At 40.6% G+C, this 24,747-nt stretch overlaps 2 long non-coding RNA genes across 2 annotated transcripts; one reads left to right on the top strand and one right to left on the bottom strand.

The window, feature by feature from the left end:
• Positions 1-7,687: 7,687 nt before the first annotated feature.
• On the bottom strand, positions 7,688-10,924 carry LOC145509121 (uncharacterized). The gene is made up of 3 exons (XR_014055868.1): positions 10,855-10,924; positions 8,096-8,207; positions 7,688-8,009 (listed from the first exon to the last, which is right to left on the bottom strand). It is a non-coding gene; the product is annotated as an uncharacterized LOC145509121 (long non-coding RNA).
• Positions 10,925-11,034: 110 nt separating this feature from the next.
• Positions 11,035-24,456, top strand: LOC145509120 (uncharacterized). Its single transcript, XR_014055867.1, has 4 exons — positions 11,035-11,879; positions 12,822-12,854; positions 22,221-22,304; positions 23,907-24,456. It is a non-coding gene; the product is annotated as an uncharacterized LOC145509120 (long non-coding RNA).
• Positions 24,457-24,747: the final 291 nt, after the last annotated feature.

The raw sequence follows: 24,747 nt of genomic DNA, 5'->3' as shown, positions 1-24,747 counted from the left end.
TTTCACAGTGTCATCTTTTAGGATTTGCAATAGCTCAACTGGAATTCCATCACCTCCACTAGCTTTGTTCGTAGTGATGTTTCCTAAGGCATGCTTGACTTTGCATTCCAGGATGTCTGGCTCTAGGTGAGCGATCATACCATCGTGATTATCTGGGTTATGAAGATCTTTTTTCTATAGTTCTTCTGTGTATTCTTGCCACCTCTTCTTAATATCTTCTGCTTCTGGTATGTCCATACCATTTCTGTCCTTTATTTAGCCCATCTTTGCATGAAATATTCCCTTGGTATCTCTAATTTTCTTGAGGAGATCTCTAGTCTTTCCCATTATATTCTTTCCCTCTACTTATTTGCAATGATGACTGAGGAAGGCTATCTTATCTCTCCTTGCTATTCTTTGGAACTCTACATTGAAATAGGTATATCTTTCCTTTTCTCCTTTGCCTTTGAGGTAATTTCTGCAAATTATCTTTGCCCTGCTCAGTGATTGATGTCCCTAACCCAAATAGAGTAATTTGCATTCTATTTACGTCAGAGATATGTCTGGTTCTCAGTGCATCTTTGTTGACTGAGAGATTGGATAAATACAAATTCAAAGGGATTGAGCACCTAGGTTAAAATTAGTTGACTTGTTAAAATCCCACACCCCAAAATTTAAATATTTAAAAAAAATTGTTTTGAACTTTTCAGGCAGCAGGGTAGAAGGCACTGGGCTGTGATGCTACCTTTTCTGGATGGAATTCAGGGACACGTTGAGATGCCAATGTCCTGGGAAGACAGACAGCATGCTTAGAAACTGGTTACAAATGGCTACCCGTGACAGCCCATGTGATGTTCTGCCAAGAAAACGAGTGACAGTCAGCAGTTATTCAAACAATGAATATTTTACGAATCATGCTATAGTGTATTGAATATATTGCATGCAAAGGTAGGAGACATGGGTTCCATCTCTGGGTTGGGAAGATCCCCTGGGGGAGGAGATGGCAGCTCACTCCAGTATTCTTACATGGAGAATCCCTTGGACAGAGGAGCCTGGTGGGATATCTAATTCACAGGATCACCAAGAGTCAAACACAACTAAAGCAACTGAGCACAAAGCTATGTTATGTATTAGAAAATATAAGTGAACATTTCTGCTCTTTATTTATTCTATGCACAAAGTAAATTTTACATTGTAGTATAAAGAATTCCTAGGTCACACCTGATTAGCTCTCTATATTGGGAAAGTCAAAACATTTTTTCTTTCACTTTTCTTTTCAATTAACATTTTGATAGGTAATAATCATAATTACATGATTCAAAATGCAAAAATATCCATGAAGATATGAACAGAGGAGTATAGTTTCCATAATACTCCCTCTTAACTGGCTTACCGCTTTATTGAGGTATAATTGATATTCAAAATATGTGCTATTTTATGTGTACATTTTGATGATTCTGGACAAGTGTGTACACATGTGACAGCATCTTTATGATCAAAGTTATAAACATTCCCATCACCTCCAAAAATGTCCTTTATGTCCTTGTGTGTGTGTGTGTGTGTGTGGTAAAAAGGTTTAACAAGGGACCTATGCTCTTAACATATTTTAATGTGAATAATACTGTATTGTTAGTGATAGGTATTGTGTTCTACAGCAGATCTCTAAAACGTACTCATTTTGCTTAATTAAAACTTTATGCCTGTTGATCTGTAACTCCCCATTTCTCCTTCCTCCCAGGCCCTGGCCACTACAAGTGTATTCTTTGCTTCTGTGTGTTAGACTATTTTATATACCTTATATAAGTGGATTCATGTAGTATTTGCTCTTCTCTAAGTACCTTTTTTCACTTAGCATGGTATCATCTAGGTTCATCTATGTGGATACAAATGGCAAGATTTCCTTCTTTTATGAGGTCGAATGATGTTTCATGGTATGTATCTGTCATATTTTCTTTTTTAAATCTGTTTATCTGCTGATGGAGATTTGGCTTGTTTCTGTCTTGGCTGTTGCGAACAATGGGGCAATGATAATGGGGGCACAACTATTTCTTGAAAGCTCAGTCTTTTGGGGGATCCTTGTATTCCTTACAGGTGGTGAACACTGCGCCAAGAGTAAGGGCTCTGAATGCTTTTGACTTGGACCATTTCTCAGTGTTGTTTATGCAGCTGGTGTTGATCTAGAACAAATACTGCCAGATATTTCAGCAGTAAAGATGCGCTTACTCAGAGTCAGTAGAGAATTGCAATTTGGGATCTGCAATCATGATGGGCCATATTCAAATCTCCACATGGCAAGGGAAGGAGAGTGCTTTTATGGGGAGGAAAGGAGGCTGGGAGAGCTTTAGTAAACAGAGTCCACTGCTTTCAGTTGGCTGCTTTCTTGTCAAGAAATAGGAGTCTTTCCCTTCCCTGTCGTGCTCTGCGATCTTCACGGGGTATGACAGCTTCCTACTCTGGTCTCTCAACCAGGGAAGTTTCTGTTGTTTGTTTGTTTGTTTTCCATTTTCCCCTTGTAATCAAGGGGAAGTTGAATAGAACCTTTCTGGAAGTGTCTTTTCCGATAGACAGGATGGCTAATTCAGGGTATAATGCTTAAGATCTTCATCTCCTAAGAACACATTGTGAAAAGATCGCTCTACCAAAACATGGTTCTTTTTCATTGAAGCAATTAGGCTATTGAAATATTGGGGCATCTCTTTTTATCAGTTGTTGGTCAAAAGAAGCAGAAGCCAGGTGCACTGGGCTTCCTGTGACTATCTTTAAGGGTCAGAGTTCATGAGGTTTTTTTTTTTTTTTCATTCTTTTTGCATTCTTTTTTTTTTAAATTAATTTATTTATTTTAGTTGGGGGCTAATTACTTTACAATATTGTAGTGGTTTTTGCCACACATTGACACGAGTTTTGAAAGGGGTAGATATGAGATTTACAAGAACCAAGGGCAGAATTTTGGGACCAGGGATTTGGTGGGCCTGTACAAATTTTGCTGATTGTATGTAATGATGTCATTAGTGTGCTCAACTAAACCAGAGGATGGAGGCTGGTATGTGCAGTGAAAGTGTTGTCATGAAACAACACAAGTTTGTCAGCATACCTTATCAGGAAAATGGGTTCCTTGATGACCATGAAGTTCAAAAGGAGTTCCCCCTTCACCAAAAATACTTTAGCAACAGAGGAGGCAGTAACTGTCTGCAATGGAAGGCTGTACTTTTGCTTAATGGGGCAACATTCTACTTCTTACTCTGGACTAGGAAGATTCATTTGACCTGTGAGGTTTCAGATTAGCCCCCTGTCCCTCAACATGACAAATTCATTGGCCACAATATGTGTCTGGAGTGAGGGCTTTATCTTTTTCTTCTTGTATTTTCTCTATTGCACATCCTTTCTTCTAGATGTAAAAAAACATAGATGCAAATAACGTTAAAAGATCTAGTGACAGAAACCTTGATTTTGATTTAACACTGCTAAATTGCTTTAACTATCAACTCTAGAAAACACTGCTCCTCCTGAAAACTCTATTTTCTTGTCTGTGAATGAGGGAAATAATAGTAACTCATGGCATGTTTGGAAAGCTTGGAAATAACGCATGAAAAATCCTAGCACTGATATCCTCCAAGCAGATGATAATTTTTTTTCCTTAGATCACCTTTTTGCAGCTCTTGTCCCTGCCCTGCCCTTATCTCTCATTTTTTGCCATTTCAGTGCATCCTCACTTAATTCCTAACACCAGTAACTGAATTTCTTGGCTGAGGTATTTCCTCAGTGGGGGCACGGGTTGCTGAGCCCCTTCACGTGATAGATCCCCAGCCATCCTCAAGCAAGGGCTAATGAAAGTTGGTGTATAAAAGATCTAGTTGCTTGACCCTTGGGTAGACTAACTCCCCAGTGTTTCCCAAGGTTCCTTTATGGGATTAAGCTCTGGTCACCCACAGAAACTTGATAACTTGTGCTTTACTATCTGTCTTTCTTGTTCTGAATACTTTTTCTCTACATCTTTCCAAAAAAGTACTTGTACTTGAGTCTCTGCCTTGAGTCTACTGCTGGGGGAATCCAAACCCTCATCACCCTCCTTTGAAATTCCAGAAGAGTTAGTTGCACACATCAAAATCTACTGTATACATAACTATATGATGTGAAAACTGCATCCACTCAACAGAGGAGACATTTTTCCCTTAACACTTGCACTTATGTTTCCTAGCAACGTGCTTTATCAACAAAGACTTTTGCTTTGTGCAGGCAGCTGGATGTCCTCTTGGTTGGGTAGGTTGAATATTCTGAGGACCAGTTTGCAGAAAGTTACACTTTAGCGAGCATGCTAAGTTGCTTCAGTCGTGTCTGACTCTTCGCGACCCTACGGACTGTAACATACCAGGTTCCTCTGTCCATGGGATTCTCCAGGCAAGAATACTGGAGTGGGTTACTGTGTCCTTCTCCAGGGGATCTTCCCAACCCAGGGACTGAACGTGCAAATCTTTTGTTTCCTGCATTGGCAGGTGGGTTTTTTACAACTAGCGCCACGTGGGAAGCCCACACTTTAACTAACTTTGAACTTTATTTTCTTCATCTTCACCTTGCCTGAAGCCATAGTGTGATTAATCTTCTATTAGTTTGGAATAGGTTGTTTCTTTATTGCCTTATGAAGAGACATTATCTTGTATATTATTAGCTTGTGAAATTATTATCATTCCCACAGTGAACCTATGTTAAATCAGTTTTTGCCAAAGATAGTCGTAAATCATAATGGTGCCAGACTCAGACAAAACAGATCTTCCCGACCCAGGAATCAAACCAAGGTCTCTTGCATTGCAGGCAGATTCTTTACCAACTGAGCTATCAGAGAAGCTCCCCTTATTTTTTTTTTTACCCTAAATAATATGATTTGCTATGTACCTTCTATCATCATTAAAAATTTTATTTCCTATGTTTATAGTTTAACATTTTTTAATATACTCATTTCAAAGCCATGCTAGGCATCTTGAGGAGCAAGGGGCCCTCCCCTGAGACTCAGCCTGTAGACAGCAAGGGCTGGAAGGAGAGCTTTGCAGCTCCCTTCTTTTAGCACAGACATAACCTGTAAAAGCAAACGTGGTGCAGGTAAGAGGGGGGCCCGGGCAGCCCTGGTCACCCTCCTTCCTCGGTAATGGTGGGGCCAGGACTGGGCCAGTCCCTCACTCCCTGGGCCTGGTTCTTCCCATTCACCACACTGTTTTCTGTTATACATGAGGGTTTTAGGAAAGGGAGCACTCTGTCCTAAATGAATGCCTCCAATTTGCCACAGCTGTTTTAAATAAATAAATATAAATGAAAAAAGCTTAGTAAAAGAAAACTCTGTGACAGAAGACACAGCAGGTTATTTCACATGGAGCATGAGATGTATAGTGCGTTTCTCCCTGTGATAGGCAGGCGCCCCTCTGGCATAAATGCACGGGCAAATGAATGATTATCACCCATTTCCAAGAGCTTGCAGTTTGAAGAGGGAGGAAGAACTGGAAGCTTACAAATCTAGAATTAAAAAAAAAAAGGAAGCAACAGAGAAAACCCTGGGAAAAGCAAAGAACAAAACCCAAGAACTGAAGACAATGTACTGTCCTGCCTGGTGATTTTAAGAGGCAGGCTGTGTTCGTTTCTGGTCATGGTTATGTTCATGTGCCTGGGGTTTATGGGTTTACAGGGAACATCAACACACTTTATCTTTCATTTATTAACATTGCTTACAACTGCTAGCAACTTCAATACATATTTTCAAGGACATAGTATGCAGAATGCACTAGTAACGAAAGAAAACACAGACAAATAAACAAAAAACAAAGGGAAGTTCCTGTCTTCACAGTGTTAGATCCTAGTTTGGGAAGGAGAGACAGTAAGTAAATAATGATATACTGTATTGTATACCACTATACAGGGTTCATTTGTAATTTGTAATTGTTAGTGGTTGTGTAATTGTATACTACACTGTCACAATGACAATGAGGTGGAACAGAATATACAGACAATGATGCGTGGTAGAAAGGACAGTGCTCTTCTTGAAGGATGGACAGAGAGCAGCTTTCTGAGAAGGTGGGATCTGAGCAGAGACACGAAAGGACAGAGAGAAAGATCCATACATGTGTCTGTGAGGGGAGGAAGGCAGCAAGAGGAGGATGGAAAATTCCAAAGACAGGGAACCGAGTTACTGTGTAAGGGGGTCACTGTTGCTGGGGCAGAGTGAGAACACACAAGGTTTGTAGGACAGAAGGTGAGCAGGGTGCTGTGGAACAGACTATAGGGACTCTCAAGAGTCTTCTCCAGCACCACAGTTCAAAGCATCAACTCTTTGGTGCTCAGCCTCCTTTATGGTCCAACTCTCATATCCGTACATGACCACTGGATAAACCAAAGCTTTGACTGCACAGACCTTTGTTGGCAAAGTGATGTCTCTGCTTTTTAATACACTGTCTAGATTTGTCATAGGTTTTCTTCCAAGGAGCAAGTGTCTTTTAATTTCATGGCTGCAGTCTCCATCCATGTGATCCTGGAGCCCAAGAAAATAAACTCTGTTCCTGTTTCCACTGTTTCCCCATGTAATTGCCATGAAGTGATGGGACCAGATGCCAGTTACAGAGATGTGAGTCTAAAATTTCCAGGCAAACAAAAGATCAGGAAGGTGAAAAAGTAAGAAGATAGTGCATGGTGCAGAGACACAGGTAGGTTTGCAGGAAAGATCAGCAGAAAGGAATCAAAAGCCATGCACAAGGAAGCAGACACAGGTGAGATCTGGTTGTGGAGCAGAGTTTATCTAGAATAAATCTTTCAAAGCCTATCAAAATATTTTTTCTTGGGACTTCCCCAGGGCAGTCCTCTGGTTAAGACTTCACCTTCCAGTGCAAGGGGTATGGGTTTGATTCTTGGTCTGGAAATTAAGATCCCACATGTTGCATTGTGCAGTAAAAAAAAAAAAAAAAACAACCCAAATAACCCCTTTTCTACCCAAAACTATACAGCTTGCCTCCTTGGGCTTCCCTTGTGGCTCAACTGGTAAAGAATCTCCCTGCAATGCGGAAGACCTGGGTTCAATCTCTGGGCTGGGAAAATCCCCTGGAGAAGGGAAAGGCTACCCACTCCAGTATTCTGGCCTAGAGAATTCCATGGACTGTATAGTCCATGGGGTCACAAATAGTCGTACACGACTGAGCGACTTTCACTTGCCTCCTTGAAGCCAGGTGATCAATGTTTGCCTTTGGCCACTTCCCGAGGGATTTTCAGGAATTTGTAGGGTAACTTGACCTTTCTATAATGGGTAGAGCAAAACCAAACTGAAACTAAAACAGGGTTACAAGGTACAGAGCAGGTCATGTCTGGGGATTCAGTCTTAGTCCTGCCCCTTAGTTGAAAACTTCAAAGTTCCAATCGAATTTCTGGTAGCTTAGTGATCTTATTATTATCTGACTTGAATTTTAAGTTTAGAAATAGCCATGTTCCCACAATTTGAAGTAAAATGTGTAGAATTTTGGGCTTCCCTTGTAGATCAGATGGTAAGGAATCCTCCTGCAGTGCAGGAGACACAGGTTCGATCCCTCAGTGGGGAAGATCCCCTGGAGAAGGGCATGGCTACCCACTCTAGTATTCTTGCCTGGAGAATTCCATGAACAGAGGAGCCTGGTGGGCTACAGTCCACGGGGTCACAAAGAGTCAGACACAACTGAGCATTGAACATACACACACACACATAAAATTTGTATTAAGTGCTATACTTAGGTAGGAACATTGGTGCTGTTTTGCTTCTTTTTGTTATTTCATGTTGATCCTTTTAGCAAGAGGATGGGGAAGGGATAGTGACAAGGTTGGGAAGTGAAACTAGGCAGAAAGAGGCTGTTAACCATAGACTGATGATTTCTGGTCCCAACTCAGAGGCAGTCTATGGCTGTGGGCACATCCTCAAATCTTTGCTGGGTCCAAAATTCTGAAACATGAAATACGGTTCCGGAACAGATGCTCTCCAAGCTCCTTTCTGATTCTGACATTCTAGGATTCAAAGTAGGGATGCCCAGATGCTCCTAGAAAATGTGAACATATGGAGGAGTTTCTGACCTGCTGGCACATGGGCTGCCTCCTTCGTTACCAGGCAGGATGGGCTCATTACCCAGAATCTCACAGATGTCCCAGGTCCTCATTAGGCAAACTGTTTGGATCACAGTTTCTTAAAAGCTTTTCAAAATATTTTGTTTTGTCTGTCCTTTGATTCCTGTGACCTTCTGTTTTCAGTGATGGAAGGGCAAAATTGAGAAGAAAAGAAAGAAAATTACCATCACCACTTTTTTTTAAATTAATTAACTTATTTTAATTGGAGGCTAATTACTTTACAATATTGTAGTGGTTTTTGCCATACATTAACATTAACCAGCCATGAAGGAAACCATGCTACCTTATACAGTGTTCTCTATAAAGTCTCGCAAAGCTATCAAGTTCAGACAAAGAAATGTTTTGGATTGTCTTCTAGGTGACCAGCACCAAGTCAGGAGCTGATATGACAAAGGTTAATAACATATGAGACCGATCTTCCAGGATCCTACAATCTGCTATGGAAGAGGGACACTGATAGATTATAGTCTATCAAGTGTTAAGAGAAAGGAAAACAAAATTTTATGGGGACTCCACATGGCCTGGTCTGGGGGTTGAAATGTCTACTCTAGGAATCTCCCGTGGTTGTTTTGTGAATCTGATGAGGTCATATGTACAAAAATACTAGGTGGATGTGTGATAAAGAAAAGTCATAATCATTTATTACATCAACTTGGTAAAATTTCACAAAACATCAGCAATGTGAAGGCTCTTCAAAAGTCATGCCCTGCAGTTTAAGCTTTATTGTCTTTCTAATAACTTTACCCAGGGGCCCCTTATTCTAACAGCATCAATTAAGGGCTATCAAGATGCTCCATGAATGCACTCAGACTGCAAGCATCAGAAAAAGATGCCCTGAAACCACTGAGTCCATGTCACAGATAATGAGAGGCAAGTATGTCTTGGGCTTCAGAGTAAATAGAATTCTATCTTTTTCAGTGGCTGTCACTTACAAAAATTTCAGGACAGGTCTTAGGGTAGGATCCACTATTCTAAAACCAGCTCCCACTAAAGAATGGGAAGGCATGTAAGGTTGGATCTTCTCTGAACCTTTTCTCTGTTACCCAGCTTTGGACCTCCCTACCCAAACCCTTCCTTTACTTCTCACAGTTATTAGATGTCTGTATCATGTCAGGCACTAATCTGAGTTAGAAAAGTTTTGCCAGTACAAAGGGGACCTGCTAGAGCACAAAACATGCTGAGACCTCAGTGACCAAGGTCAGGGGATGGCAGTGATCCTTCAGTCAATGAGTGGTGGGAAATCTAGGAAGAAACAAGGACCAACAAAACTGAGAACAAGACACATAGTAGTCAACGGACCCAAGTCACTGTATCTCATTCCTTATATACAAATCATTTGGTGTGTTGAGAACCAGAGATTAATTCTAAGAGCAAACCTTCTGAAATGTGCTCTGAAACTCTCCTGATTGGATTAGAGACTTTGTTAGATAGATAGAAATCAGTCAATCAGTTAGGAGAGCTGCTTAAAGCAAAGTCAGAGGTGCAGACTGAACTCCAAGATCAGACTGGAGGTTATGTGTTTCCATGTGGATGAGTAATGAGTCATGTTGGTCGGCTCCTCCTCCCAAGAGGCATTTAAGTGACATAGACCTTGAGTTGAATTCAGGTTTTATGGATTTTGTGCTGAGAAATATTTGTCAAATGATCCCTGTATAAGTTTCAACTTCTTAATCAGTAAATCTAAGACAACTGGCTTGACTTGACCTGGGTTTCCCAGAAAGCAGACTCTGAAACAAAGGGTCAAAGTATACTTTATCTGGGGAGCCAAGTGAAGTCTAGGAGCCAATCTCCGAAAGAGGAAAACCTGAAGCAAAGATGTCTTGTGGAGTTGAGTTCTTCGATCCTGTGTAAGTGCTTTTAGAGTCTTTGGAAAGGCACAGCAGAGCCTGCTTTCTATAGAAGAGACGGGAAAGCATTTATTCAGTCATTACTGTGTTAGTCTGCTCAGGATGCTCTCACAGAATACCATGAATTGTGTTACTGAAGCAGTAGGCATTTATTTCTCACAGTGCTGGAAACTGAGAAGCCCAAGATCAAGGTGCCCACTTATGCGGTTCCTGGAAGGGTCCCTCTTCCTGGCCTGCAGATGGCTTTCTTCTTGCAGTGTCCGCACGTGGTAGAGAGAAGGACATCTTTTGTCTCTTTATAAAAGGGTGCTAATCTCACCACAAATGTCTCAGTTTCATGAACTTCAGTCAGTTCAGTCACTCAGTTGTGTCCAACTCTTTGTGATCCCACGGACTGCAGCACGCCGGGCTTCCCTGTCCATCACCAACTCCTGGAGCCTACTCAAACTCATGTACATGATGTCCGTGATGCTATCCAACCATCTCATCCTCTCTCATCCCCTTCTCCTCCTGTCTTCAATCTTCTCTAGCATCAGGGTCTTTTCCAATGAGTCAGCTCTTCACATCAGGTGGCCAAAGCATTGGAGTTTCAGCTTCAGCATCAGTCCTTCCAATGAATATTCACGACTGATTTCCTTTGGGATGGATGAACTTATCTAAACTAATTATATCCAAGGTCTCATCCTCAAATACTACCACATTGGGTGTTAGGATTTCAATAAATAGACTTTGGGGGAGACGCAAACATTTGGTTCATAACCACTCCCATTCATCCTCATTTCAAGTTTCACTCTTTGGGCTGTTAACTATCCTGCATTTCAAGTCTGCACACGCAGAGGCTGCTAGTGGGTTCTTGTAATACTCATTACTGTAGAGTCAACAAAGAAGCCCCCGGGAGGTAAGTAAGACTGACCTGGCTCTGAGGTGGGGTTTAGCAGCCTGCACCTTGTGTACAAATTCCTACTGGGCTTCCCTGGTAACTCAGATTGTAAAGAATCTTCCTGGGTTGGGAAGATCCCCTGGAGGAGGGCATGGCAACCCACTCCAGTATTCTTGCCTGGAGAATCCCCATGGCTACAGCCTGTGGGGTCACAAAGAGTCAAACATAACTGAGCAACTAAGCACAGCATGCACAACATTGCTGATGAAATCTGAAATATTAAATAAAATGTACCCAATGCACACATAACTTTATAGGTTAATTTTGATTATTAAGGTTCAAAAACAAGGGTACCAAAGAGACATCCAGGGCTAAATAAGTGTCAGCTCCCTTTTTTACTACTTCTTTTTTTTTGGCTGACATTCTTCATTTATTACAACTAAGGTCGAACTCCACCAGAAGAGCAGCATGTAGAACCAATCTTGAGCTATTTACAGGTTATAGAGCCAAAGAGTTCCATGTAATGACAAGACCTATGTGGCTCATCTTCTATAACATGTGTTCTTAGTAGTTGAAACATTTGTTGTGTCCTAATAATTTTCCAATAACTGTCACCCTAGGAGCCATATAAAGCCACGTCACAGTGGGCTCATCCCCATGAACGTGCTCTACCTCAGTGAAAATGCCTTCAACCCAGTTAGCCTGTGCAATTTAATTTGTTCAATGCAAATCACTGGGGCTTGATGGAATTCAACTGGACACAAATCAATAGAAGTCAATTCCAAGAAATTAGCCTTCACATTCATCAATACAATTAAGTGAAAGTGAATTTAGAGAAGATTTACCTAAATGGCTGACACGTGTCTAAAATGTAGTGCAAATGATTTGGTGTCAAGTTGTTGGTGAGAGTTTTGGAAGTCATGTTTTGATTCCTGATGGAATGATGTCACTGCTCCAGATGGAGAGGATTGTATGAAGAAAAAAAATAAGGAATATGCTTGATAGTTAAAGACCTTCACAAACAGATGGTTCATCTTCCCAATACCCAGAAAAAATAGGTAAGGATAAGTTTATCTTTGACGGTAAGAGTGATGCTGAATCATGTTGGGTGACTTTCTTATATTGATATATCCCCAAAATGCTAAGCTGTAGATGTACATCTGATGGTGTACTGATGTCCATATTTTTGGAGAACCCTTCTCTCTCACCTATACCAGTGAAAAATATTTGTAACCAGTCTCCCTACTTAAGTTTTTGGTCCGCAGCTATTTGGTAATTGTAGTCTTTTTAACAACATAATCATGATGGATAATTTGATAGATTTCATACAATGTGCCAAAATGATGATGATGATCAGATCACATTTCAAGAAATGCTGACCTGGGTCGTCTTCCTCTCACTGTGAAAATCGCCTCTATATCATTTTTGCTGGAGTATAGTAACTCAACTTCTTTTAGTGCTATCAAGTTTTTATGTTATATCATTGGCATTTCCAGCTTTAAATTTTGTGGCATTGACTTTTCAATTGAACTCCAAAATTTCACAACATGCACTTTCAGCCTAGTATTCTGCTAATTTATAGTTGAAAGTGTTCCTAAATGATTTACTTCAAGACCACTGGGAACATAATGGTAGTTTAAAACAAAACGGGCATCAGGGGTGCAGAGGAATGGATGGATATGTGGGTCATGAAAACTACTTAATGTAAGGGTTTGAGAGGTAGATGTTAAGCTCATGCCTGTAAAGCAGCCTATCTTTCACTTTGGAAAGCTGTGACTTTTGAAAGATCATCCTCATTAACTCATTGGTTCACTCTTTGAAAGGATTCAAGATACAGTGAAATATTAGACTTGATCCAGGCAAGGTAAAATGGACTGAAATTAGTTTCCCTCTAACATACATTTGCCATTATAATCTTGCATCTAGAGTGAGAAGAAATGTATAGATTTGTCTAAAATTGTTCAAATACTTACAGGCAAATTTCATTCTCTTTCTTATAGATGAAATACCTGAGATCTTACATAATTCCTTAGGTGAGAATTCCCACTCTCCTTACCACCATGATCACTTTCCTAAGATTTACACTTAGCAAGTAGCTCCAAGCCATTAAGAAAGCTGAGAAACAAAGAATTGATGTTTTTGAACTGTGATGCTGGAGAAGACTCTTGAGAGTCCCTTGGACAGCAAGGAGATCAAACCAGTTAATCCTGAAGGAAATCAACCCCGACTATTCATTGGAAGTACTGATGCTGAAGCTGAAGCTCCAACACTTAGGTCACCTGATGCGAAGAGTCAACTCACTGGAAAAGACCCTGATGCTGGGAAAGATTGAAGGCAAAAGGAGAAGGGGACGACAGAGGAGGAGATGGTTAGATGGCATCATTGACAATGGTTGTGAATTTGAGCAAATTCCAGGAGATAGTGAAGGACAGAAGAGCCTGGCATGCTGCAGTCCCTGGGGTCACAAAGAGTTGGACGTGATTTAGCAACTGAACAACAACAACCAAACCTAACATAGAGCACGAAGGAAGGAGAAAGAATAGAAACCAGTCATTTGCTTGGGGCATGGCTTACGTGAACTGGATTACCTTGAAACATAAACCTAGGGATTTTAGTTTGAAACAGAGAAGATAGTTGGAATGTTAATTATTTTCAAATATTGGCAAGACTGCTATAGAGAAGTAGAAAAAATATTTAACTAGAATTTAGAAAAAGCTATTCAGGTAATGGCTTTGTCTTTATTCTAAAATATGACCTTGGGGAAGCTACACAATCTCTCTGGATCTCTATGCATTGGAGATACTAATAATATGTTTCTCAGTTTCAGGTGAAGATCAAAATAGATATTTTGTGATTTAAAAAGTGAAACACGCTGAATGCATATGAGTTGATTTTTAAAATTATTATTTTCTTGTTATTTTTGGAGACTCCAGAGTACTGGAAAGCAAACATGAAAGATACTGTTGGAGAATAGTTGTTAGGCCAATGTAATTGAACTCTCTAATGTCCAAAGCTACCTATGAACTGGTTTGACTATCTCACTAAGTGAGCATCTCTGTGTAAAAAGTGTTTGAGAAGAGCCTAGACAAATTTGTCCAGATTCATATATATTGTAATTGTCATTGTATATGAGTCAGCTTTACAACATAGATTGTCAAGTTGGTTTCATAATGGCTTTTCCTTCCATTATGTGATACATTTAAAAAAAAACGGACAACAATTAAATAGTCAAGTTAGGAAACGTGATTTTCAAGCTATGTTAAGTTCAGTATGTTGTGGAGGTAACATGGGGATTTTTCAAATGTGTTAGACTCAAAATGTTGAGATCAATGAAATGCGAGTTCTGCTATTTTAACAGTGTACAAACCCCTGAGTCGTTATCTTTTGAAGATGCTGACTCAAGAGTTAATGATTGGGATAAGCTATACATGTACATCACCATTATGGCAGAAAGCTAAGAGGAACAAAAGAGCCTCTTGATGCAAGTGAAAGAGGAGACTGAAAAAGCTGGCTTAAAACTCAACATTCAAAAAACTAAGATCATGGCATCTGATCCCATCACTTCATGGCAAATAGACAAGGAAACAATGGAAGCAGTGAGAGAATTTATTCTTTTTGAGGTCCAAAATCACTGAAGATGGTGACTGCTGCCATTAAATTAAAAGACACTTGTTCCTTGGAAGCAAAGTTATGACCCACCTAGACAGCATATTAAAAAGCAGAGACATTATTTTGCTAACAAAAGTCCATCTAGTCAAAGTTATGGTTTTTCCAGTAGTCATGTATGGATGTGAGGGTTGGACCATTAAGAAAGCTGAATGCCAAAGAATTGATGCGTTTGAACTGTGGTATTGGAGAAGACTCTTGACAGTCCCTTAGACTGCAAGGAGATTCAATCAGTCAATCCTAAAGAAAATCAGTCCTGAATATTCATTGGAAGGACTGATGCTGAAGCTCCAATACTTTGGCCACCTGATGTGAAGAACTGAGTCACTGGAAAAGACTCTGATGCTGGGAAAGATTGAAGGCAGGAGAAGAAGGGGACAACAGAGGATGAGATGATTGGATGGCATTACCAACTCAATGGACATGAGTTTGAGTAAGCTCTGGAAGCTGGTGATGGACAGGGAAGCCTGACGTGCTGCAGTCCATGGGGTCGCAAAGAGTTGGCCATCACTAAGCAACTGAACTGAAACTTTATAAATGAAGCAACTAAGGCCAAGAGAATGGAGATGACTTGCTTAAGGATACACAGATAACAACCAAATCCATAGTTCTTATTTGAGGTACCCAATAAATAACTGAAGATATAGATTTAGAAATAAATCCAGATATAGATGTATAAAGATAAAGAAGTAGGTACTACCTGTTCCCAGAGTTTACTTTGGATTCAGATACCCACGTGCCTTCTCCCTGAATTTCTCCCTGACACACTCAATCATAATGCATAGAAAGTGAATTCTACAAAGGACTTTAAATAGGATTTAATACAATCCATTTACAGATGGAAAAAATATTGGAAGATATTCTCAAGGTCACTTAGTGAGACACTGTCTTCCCTTCTTAGAGGTCACTGTTTTTCTTCATATTTTGATGACTGTTTCACCCTTCTTCCATCAGAATTAATCAGTCCTGATTTTACCTGTATCCTACCCAGTTCTCCAAGGGTAACGTAAATTTAGAAATAGTGTGTATTTCTTTATGCTCAATAAAGAAAGTAGCGACATCCCTGTAACTGAACTACACAAATACCCTATATTTCTCAGAATTTAACTCATAAATATTAACCACCTTACTGCCATCTCCCATTTCTGTCTATAAACTAATAAGAGCAGATGGTGAGTTGAAGCTAGCCTAGCTTTATATTGTATTTGTCCTCTCATTTATTTATTCATTTTATAAATATCTCGAGTGTCTACTCTGTACCCAAGATCATTCTTAGTAATGTGAATACAGAAGTAAATAAGTCAGACAGCATTGCTGTTCTCATTCATCATACACATAGAGGGAGGAGACAATATATGTAAACAATAATGTCAAGACATACTACATTTTAAAAAGGAAATAAGTGTGCAAGTGTATGTGTGTTTTTATGTGCTGCTTTGTACAAAGAAAATATCTATGTAGAGGTAAAATTTGAGTTGGTATTTGAACGAGAAAGATAGCCATTTGATGAGCCATAGGAAAAGACCTCCAAGCACAGGAAAAACCATCATAATGTCCCTGATACAGGAATTACCTTGGAGTGTTTCAGAAACAGGAAGAAAGTAAGAGAGTCTAGATCTTCATGGGAGCTTAGAGGATGCTTAGTACTAATGTCAAGAATGTAGTCAGGACAAGATCATTTGGGATTTTGTGGGCATTATAAGGAGTTCAGATTTGATTCTAAGTATAAAAGAAAGCCATTGGGAAGTTTTAATAAAAAAAGACCAAGACATCAATTTTGTTCATTAAAGATCATTTCAGTTCAGTTCAGTTGCCAGCCGTGTCCGACTCTTTGTGACCATATGAATCGCAGCACGCCAGGCCTCCCTGTGCATCACCAACTCCCAGAGTTTACCCAAACCCATGTCCATCGAGTCAGTGATGTCATCCAACCATCTCATCCTCTGTCATCCCCTTCTCCTCCTGCCCCCAATCCTTCTCAGCATTAGGGTCTTTTCCAATGAGTCAACTCTTTGCATGAGGTGGCCAAAGTATTGGAGTTTCAGCTTCAACATCAGACCTTCCACTGAACACCCAGGAATGATCTCCTTTAGGATGGGCTGGTTGGATCTTCTTGCAGTCTAAGGGACTCTCAAGGGTCTTCCCCAACACCACAGTTCAAAAGCATCAATTCTTCGGTGCTCAGCTTTCTTCACCGTCCAACTCTCACATCCATACATGACCACTGGAAAAACCATAGCCTTGACTAGACGGACTTTTGTGGGCAAAATAACGTCTCTGCTTTTAAATATGCTATCTAGGTTGGTCATAACCTTCCTTCCAAGGAGTAAGCGTCTTTTAATTTCATGGCTGCAATCACAATCAGCAGTGATTTTGGAGCCCAAAAAAATTAAGTCTGACACTGTTTCCCCATCTATTTCCCATGGAGTGATGGGACCAGATGCCATGATCTTAGTTTTCTGAACGTTGAGCTTTAAGCCAACTTTTTCACTCTCCTCTTTCACTTTCATCAAGAGGCTCTTTAGTTCTTCTTCACTCTCTGCCATAAGGGTGGTGTCATCTGCATATCTGAGGTTATTGATATTTCTCCCGGCAATCTTGATTCCAGCTTGTGTTTCTTCCAGCCCAGCGTTTCTCATGATGTACTCTGCATAGAAGTTAAATAAGCAAGGTGACAATATACAGCCTTGACGTACTCCTTTTCCTGTTTGGAACCAGTTTGTTGTTCCATGTCCAGTTCTAATTGTTGCTTCCTGACTTACATATAGGTTTCTCAAGAGGCAGGTCAGGTGGTCTGGTATTCCCATCTCTTTCAGAATTTTCCACAGTTTATTGTGATGCACACAGTCAAAGACTTTGGCATAGTCAATAAAGCAGAAATAGATGTTTTTCTGGAACTCTCTTGCTTTTTCGATGATCCAGCAGACGTTGGCAATTTGATCTCTGGTTCCTCTGCCTTTTCTAAAACAAGCTTGAACGCCTGGAAGTTCATAGTTCACGTATTGCTGAAGCCTGGCTTGGAGAATTTTAAGCATTACTTTACTAGCATGTGAGATGAGTGCAATTGTGCGGTAGTTTGAACACTCTTTGGCACTGCCTTTCTTTGGGATTGGAATGAAAACTGACCTTTTCCAGGCCTGTGGCCACTGCTGAGTTTTCCAGATATGCTGGTATATTGAGTGCAGCACTTTCACAGCGTCCATCTTTCCGGTTTTGAAATATCTCAACGGGAACTCCATCACCTCCACTAGCTTTGTTCGTAGTGATGCTTCCTAAGGACCACTTGACTTCACATTCCAGGATGTCTGGCATAGGTGAGTGATCACACCATCGTGATTGTCTGGGTCGTGAAGAACTTTTTTGTACAATTCTTCTGTGCATTCTTGCCACCTCTTCTTAATATCTTCTGCTTCTGTTAGGTCCATACCACTTCTGTCCTTTATTGAGCCCATCTTTGCATGAAATGTTCCCTTGGTATCTCTAATTTTCTTGAATGGATCTCTAGTCTTTTCCATTCTATTGTTTTCCTTTATTTCTTTGCATTGATTGCTGAAGAAGGCTTTCTTATCTCTCCTTGCTTTTCTTTGGAACTCTGCATTCAAATGGGTATATCTTTCCTTTTCTCCTTTGCTTTTTGCTTCCCATCTTTTCATAGCTATTTGTAAGGCCTCCTCAGACAGCCATTTTGCTTTTTTGCATTTCTTTTCCTTGAGGATGGTCTTGATTCCTGTCTCCTGTACAATGTCACGAACCTCCATCCATAGTTCATCAGGCATTCTGTCTATCAGATCTGGTCCTTTAAATCCATTTCTCACTTCTACTGTATAATCATAAAGGATTTGATTTAGATCATACCTGAATAGTCTAGTGGTTTTCTCCACTTTCTTCAATTTCTGTCTGAATTTGGCAATAAGCATTTCATGATCTGAGCCACAGTCTGCTCCTGGTCTTGTTTTTGCTGACTCTATAGAGCTTCTCCATCTTTGGCTGCAAAGAATGTAATCAATCTGATTTCGGTGTTGACCATCTGGTGATGTCCATGTGTAGAGTCTTCTCTTGTGTTGTTGGAAGAGGGTGTTTGCTATGACCAGTGCGTTCTCTTGGCAAAACTCTATTAGCCTTTGCCCTGCTTCATTCTGTACTCCAAGGCCAAAGTTGCCTGTTACGCCAGGTGACTTCCTACTTTGCATTCCAGTCCCCTATAATGAAAAGGACATCTTTTTTGGGTGTTAGTTCTAGACGGTCTTGTAGGTCTTCATAGAACTGTTCAACTTCAGCTTCTTCTGTGTTCTTGGTCGGGGCATAGACTTGGATTACTGTGATATTGAATGGTTTGCCTTGGAAATGAACAGAGATCATTCTGTTGCTTTTGAGATTGCATCCAAGTACTACATTTCAGACTCTTGTTGACCATGATGGCTACTCCATTTCTTCTAAGGGATTCCTGCCCACAGTAGTAGATATAATGGTCATCTGAGTTAAATTCACCTATTCCAGTCCATCTTAGTTCACTGATTCCTAGAATGTCGATGTTTCCTCTTGTCATCTCATGTTTGACCATTTCCAATTTGCCCTGGTTCATGGACCTAACATTTCAAGTTCCTATGCAATATTTCTCTTTACAGCATCTAACCTTACTTCTATTACCAGTCCCTTCACAACTGGGTGTTGTTTTTGTTTTGGCTCCATCCCATCATTCTTTCTGTAGTTATTTCTCCACTACTCTCCAGTAGCATATTGGGCACTTACTGACCTGGGGAGTTCATCTTTCAGTGTCTTATCTTTTTGCCTTTTCGTACTGTTCATGGGGTTCTCAAGGCAAGAATACTAAAGTGGTTTGCCATTCCCATCTCCAGTGGACCGCATTCTGTGAGACCTCTCCACCATGACCCGTCCGTCTTGGGTGGCCCCATATGGCATGGCTTAGTTTCAATGAGTTAGACAAGGCTGTGGTCCATGTCATCAGATTGGCTAGTTGTCTGTGACTGTAGTTTCAGCCTGTCTGCCCCATGATCCCCTCTCTCAGTGCCCTCCGTTTTACCTGGGTTTCTCTTACCTTGGACGCGAGGTCTCTATTCATGGCTGCCCCAACAAAGCGCAGCCACCGCTCATGGACTATAGCCTGCCAGGCTCCACTGTCCTTGGGATTTTCCAGGCGAGAATCCTGGAGTAGATTGCCATTTCCTCCTCCAGGGTTTCTTCCCAATCCAGGGATTAAAACCATTACTCCTGCATTGGCAGGCAGATTCTTTACCACTGAGCCACCTGGGAACCCCCATCTATTTATTACGTATAGATATGGGTATAACATATATGTGCTTATTCATCTTTATTTCGGCCTTTATATTGTATAATTTCTACTGTATTTCTTTAAATTCACTGTCTTTTTTTTCCCCATGCTGTCACCAACCAGCTGTTGATCCAATGAAGTGAAGTTCAGATATTGTATTTAATGGTTCCATTAATTTGCCTCTTCTTAATACTTTCCATTGGATTTGATGTTTCCTAATTCTTTAACCTTTCTTTGGGATTGGAACAAAAACTGACCTTTTCCAGTCCTGTGGCCACTGCTGAGTTTTCCAAATTTGCTGGCATATCGAATGCAGCACTTTCACACCATCACCTTTGAGGATTTGAAATAGCTCCACTGGAATTCCATCACCTCCACTAGCTTTGTTCGTAGTGATGCTTTCTAAGGCCCACTTGACTTCACATTCCAGGATGTCTGGCATAGGTGAGTGATCATACCATCGTGATTGTCTGGGTCATGAAGAACTTTTTTGTACAGTTCTTCTGTGTATTCTTGCCACCTCTTCTTAATATCTTCTGCTTCTGTTAGGTCCATATCATTTCTGTCCTTTATCGAGCCTATCTTTGCATGAAATATTCCTTTGGTATCTCTAATTTTCTTGAAGAGATCTCTAGTCTTTCCCAATCTGTTGTTTTCCTCTATTTCTTTGCACTGATCACTGAGGAAGGCTTTCTTATCACTCCTTGCTATTCTTTGGAACTCTGTATTCAGATGGGAATATCTTTCCTTTTCTTCTTTGCTTTTCGCTTCTCTTCTCTTCCCAGCTATCTGTAAGACCTCCTCAGACAGCCATTTTGCTTTTTTGCATTTCTTTTCCATGGGGATTTTCTTGATCCCTGTCTCCTGTACAATGTCACAAACCTCTGATGTTCAAGCTGGTTTTAGAAAAGGCAGGGGAACCAGAGATCAAATTGCCAATACCCGCTGGATCATCGAAAAAGCAAGAGAGTTCCAGAAAAACATCTATTTCTGCTTTATTGACTATGCCAAAGCCCTTGACTGTGTGGATCACAATAAACTGTGGAAAATTCTGAAAGAGATGGGAATACCAGACCATATGACCTGTCTCTTGAGAAACCTGTATGCAGGTCAGGAAGCAACAGTTAGAACTGGACATGGAACAACAGACTGGTTCCAAATAAGAAAAGGAGTACGTCAAGGCTGTATATTGTCACCTTGCTTATTTAACTTCTATGCAGAGTACATCATGAGAAACGCTGGGCTGGAAGAAACACAAGCTGGAATCAAGATTGCCGGGAGAAATATCAATAACCTCAGATATGCAGATGACACCACTCTTATGGCAGAGAGTGAAGAAGAACTAAAGAGCCTCTTGATGAAGGTGAAGGAGGGGAGTGAAAAAGTTGGCTTAAAGCTCAACGTTCAGAAAACTAAGATCATGGCATCTGGTCCCATCACTCCATGGGAAATAGATGGGGAAACAGTGGAAACAGTGTCAGACTTTATTTTTCTGGGCTCCAAAATCACTGCTGGTGGTGACTGCAGCCATGAAATTAAAAGATGCTTACTCCTTGGAAGGAAGGTTATGGCCAACCTAGATAGCATATTTAAAAGCAGAGACATTACTTTGCCCACAAAAGTCTGTCTAGTCAAGGCTATGGTTTTTCCAGTGGTCATGTATGGATGTGAGAGTTGGACTGTGAAGAAAGCTGAGCGCTGCAGAATTGATGCTTTTGAACTGTGGTGTTGGAGAAGACTCTTGAGAGTCCCTTGGACTGCAAGGAGATCCAATCAATCCTAAAAGAGATCAATCCTGGGTGTTCATTGGAAGGTCTGATGTTGAAGCTGAAACTCCAATACTTTGTCCACCTCATGCGAACAGTTGACTCATTGGAAAATACCCTAATCCTGGGTAGGATTGGGGGCGGGAGGAGAGGGGGACGACAGAGGATGAGATGGTTGGATGGCATCACCGACTCGATGGACATGGGTTTGGGTAGACTCCGGGAGTTGGTGATGGACAGAGAGGCCTGGCGTGCTGCAATTCATGGGGTCGCAGAGAGTCGGACACGACTGAACGACTGAACTGAACTGAACTGATCTGAATTGTTTAACCGTCATAATCACTTTTGACTTATATCCTTGAACATGTTCATTATCAAAGGTTTAACATCCTTGTCTGATATCCCTACATTTGGGTCAGCTTGCTGGGTGTTTATTGACTAATACCCAGAATAAATAAATAGCTTTTCCATTAATGGAAACAAAAACTTTAGAAAATAATTGCCAAAAATAAGAGCAGATAATTCATAAAAATATAAATGGCAGACACTTGACATAATTAAAAAGGCACTAAAAATCAAGGATATACAGATTAAAACAATTACCAGATACCATCTTCAACCCATTAGAGGGGAGATTTAAAGAAAATGAAAAAAGTTAATTTAATCTCTTTTCTCAGGAAATATGTTCAACAAGAAGATAAAAATACAGACTTCAAAAGTGCTTCTGGAAAACAATGTGGCAGCATTTCTTTTCCCTCAAAGTATGCTTACCTTTTGATCCATAAATTCTGTTTTATGATAACTGCACCTGACAGGCTTCCAGACACTTCTCTCCTGCCCTTCACTTCCTCTTTCCCTTTATTCTCATTGGGAGAAGAGAGCTGAGAACAACAGCAAAAAAGCTTGAAGTGTTTCTCATTGTTTTCTGAGGGGGAAGAAATAATCCCTGTGAAAATGATTGTTGTGATGTGCAAATTGCAATCCACATTCAAAACAAAAGGGCAGCAAATCAAGGTCTCTCTCAGAGTCTTAGTTTTATTTCCATCTGTCTTGGGGGTGCTGAGTAACTGCTAATAGACGTGTCAGTTGCTCCACTAAAGAATTTTACCCACCCCACTGCCTTCCTCTGATCTGTCGCTGGCATATATAATGCTACCTATTAAACTAATTAGTTGTGCTCCTTTGGTATAATTAATAAGCAATAACCATACTGTTGTTTGAGGATGCTACCATTTTAATGCCCTCTTGTTATCTGCCTCACTTGAACACAGAGGAACGTAATGGTTCCACAGAGTCATAACATAGCCAGGACCCTTTTTAGTTTTATTGTTATTGCCGTCACTAGTCTACTTTTGACTGTGGTGTTAAACCATTTCAGATAATTGAGATAGTTACAGGCACCGGTGAGAAACACTTATGACATGAATGTGAATACTATGTGATTACATTTACTGCTTGTGTCTTCACAAATGGAATGGGAAATTTAGGATAAGGAATTGTTCTTAGTTCAAATTTTCTGGCTGTTTAAAGCTAATTCACTACCCAGAAGGCTCCTAAAATTTTGTTTTGGTATTTATTAGTCATCAGGTGGGCATCTGTAGTGGTTCAGTAGTAAAGAATCTGCCTGCCCACACAGGAGATGCAGGTTCAATCCTTGGGTTGGAAAGGTCTCCTGGAGTAGGAGATGGCAACCCACTGGTATTTTTGCCTGGAAATTCCCATAGGCAGAGGAGCTTGGTGGGCTACAGTCTGTGGGGTCACAAAGAGTCAGACACGACTGAGTGACTAAACAATAACAAATCAAAAGGTAAGATCAGTGCACCTTCCAGATGGTTAGTCAGGTGGAGATGAAACAGAGTTCTAATCACTCATTCTGTGTGTCGTTACTGAGGAAACAGTGAGTGCCAGTCCCTATCATGAGACTAGAGGACACAGACTATCTTCTTGTGGCTTTCAGACTGAACCATAGATTCCCAAATTTGGAGCTAATATTGAAGAGTGTCCAGTACAACTCCACATCAAATGGTTGCTTTGCACACCCAGCAATCTCACCCAATGGTTCTTTAGCATGGACTTGGACTTCTCAAGTGTTGGAGAAGTCGTTACCACTATGTCAGTCCATTGCACTTTTTGTACAACTTAGATCATCAAAAAAAAAAAATAGTTGCTAAACTATGCATCACTTTAATTTAGCATATAAGATTCTTCAGAGCATTATGAGAAGTTTGCCTGTACTTTTATAGGGAAATGTTCAGTTATTATACCAATATGATTTTTGCTTGGTTGTCCAGTCTCTGTCTGCATGACATGATTTCAAGTCACTTCAAGACTCTTACTAGTTGATGCTGTGTTTTCTCCTGCAGATCTATATGACTTATGGAGCCTAAAATGGAATTTACGTGCCCAGGCAGGAGCTTACTGATAAAGAGAAGAACTATCATCTCCCTTGTTCTAGATTTCCATAATCAATGTTCACCAATTTCATATTAGAACAGAAGAAAAGCAATATGTATACATGTGACCTGGAAACTAGTCTTGCAGAGGAATTGCCCAGCTTTGTCATGAGGAGATTCACAGATTTTTTTTCAGTGATGCTGAGAATAGAAAGAGAGAACTTTGGGCAATCATAATGGCTTATCTGAAGAAGTCAAATTTGCTGGGCCTTGGCCATGGGGATAGGAAGATTACAGTGAGATATGTGAGTGGTTAGGAAACCTTTGAAAATATCCGATGCTTAAGATAGGGTTGAAAATGCCACTTTGAATTATTCCCAAAGTCAAGTAATCAGAACAGAATGCACTAATCCACCTGGGATACTGTGGGTTCACAGACTGGATCCCAAACATAAAGACCAGGGAGAGAAGGAATAAAGAGGCAACCACTCCAGATGAGTAGGTGGCAGGTGGAATAAGCAAAGAACTTATAGATGAGTCTTATTTGGGGCCAAAAGATGAAAAGATCTATGCACCCACCCACCAGCATCTTCATCTTATAGAGAAGCCTTGACGGGGGTTAGTCAGGTGCACTGTCCAGGTGGTCTTACAACACATTGCCCTCAATGCTGTGTCCTTGAAACTGCCCTCTCTGTGGGAAGAGGGGGCAAAGCATACGTTCCAAGGCCAGGGAGCAGGTGGGGAGCCTCCAATTGCCTGAGTTAAGCTCAACTGGCAGCCACTTCCTCTCCATGACCTCCCATGACAGTTA

This window comes from Giraffa tippelskirchi, chromosome 6 (genome assembly GCF_054371585.1).
Source record: "Giraffa tippelskirchi isolate mGirTip1 chromosome 6, T2T-mGirTip1v1.2.pri, whole genome shotgun sequence".
In the NCBI taxonomy this organism is placed as follows: domain Eukaryota; kingdom Metazoa; phylum Chordata; class Mammalia; order Artiodactyla; family Giraffidae; genus Giraffa; species Giraffa tippelskirchi.
The sequence above is the reverse complement of the archived record's forward strand: the minus strand, read 5'-3'. Positions and strand labels throughout refer to the sequence as shown.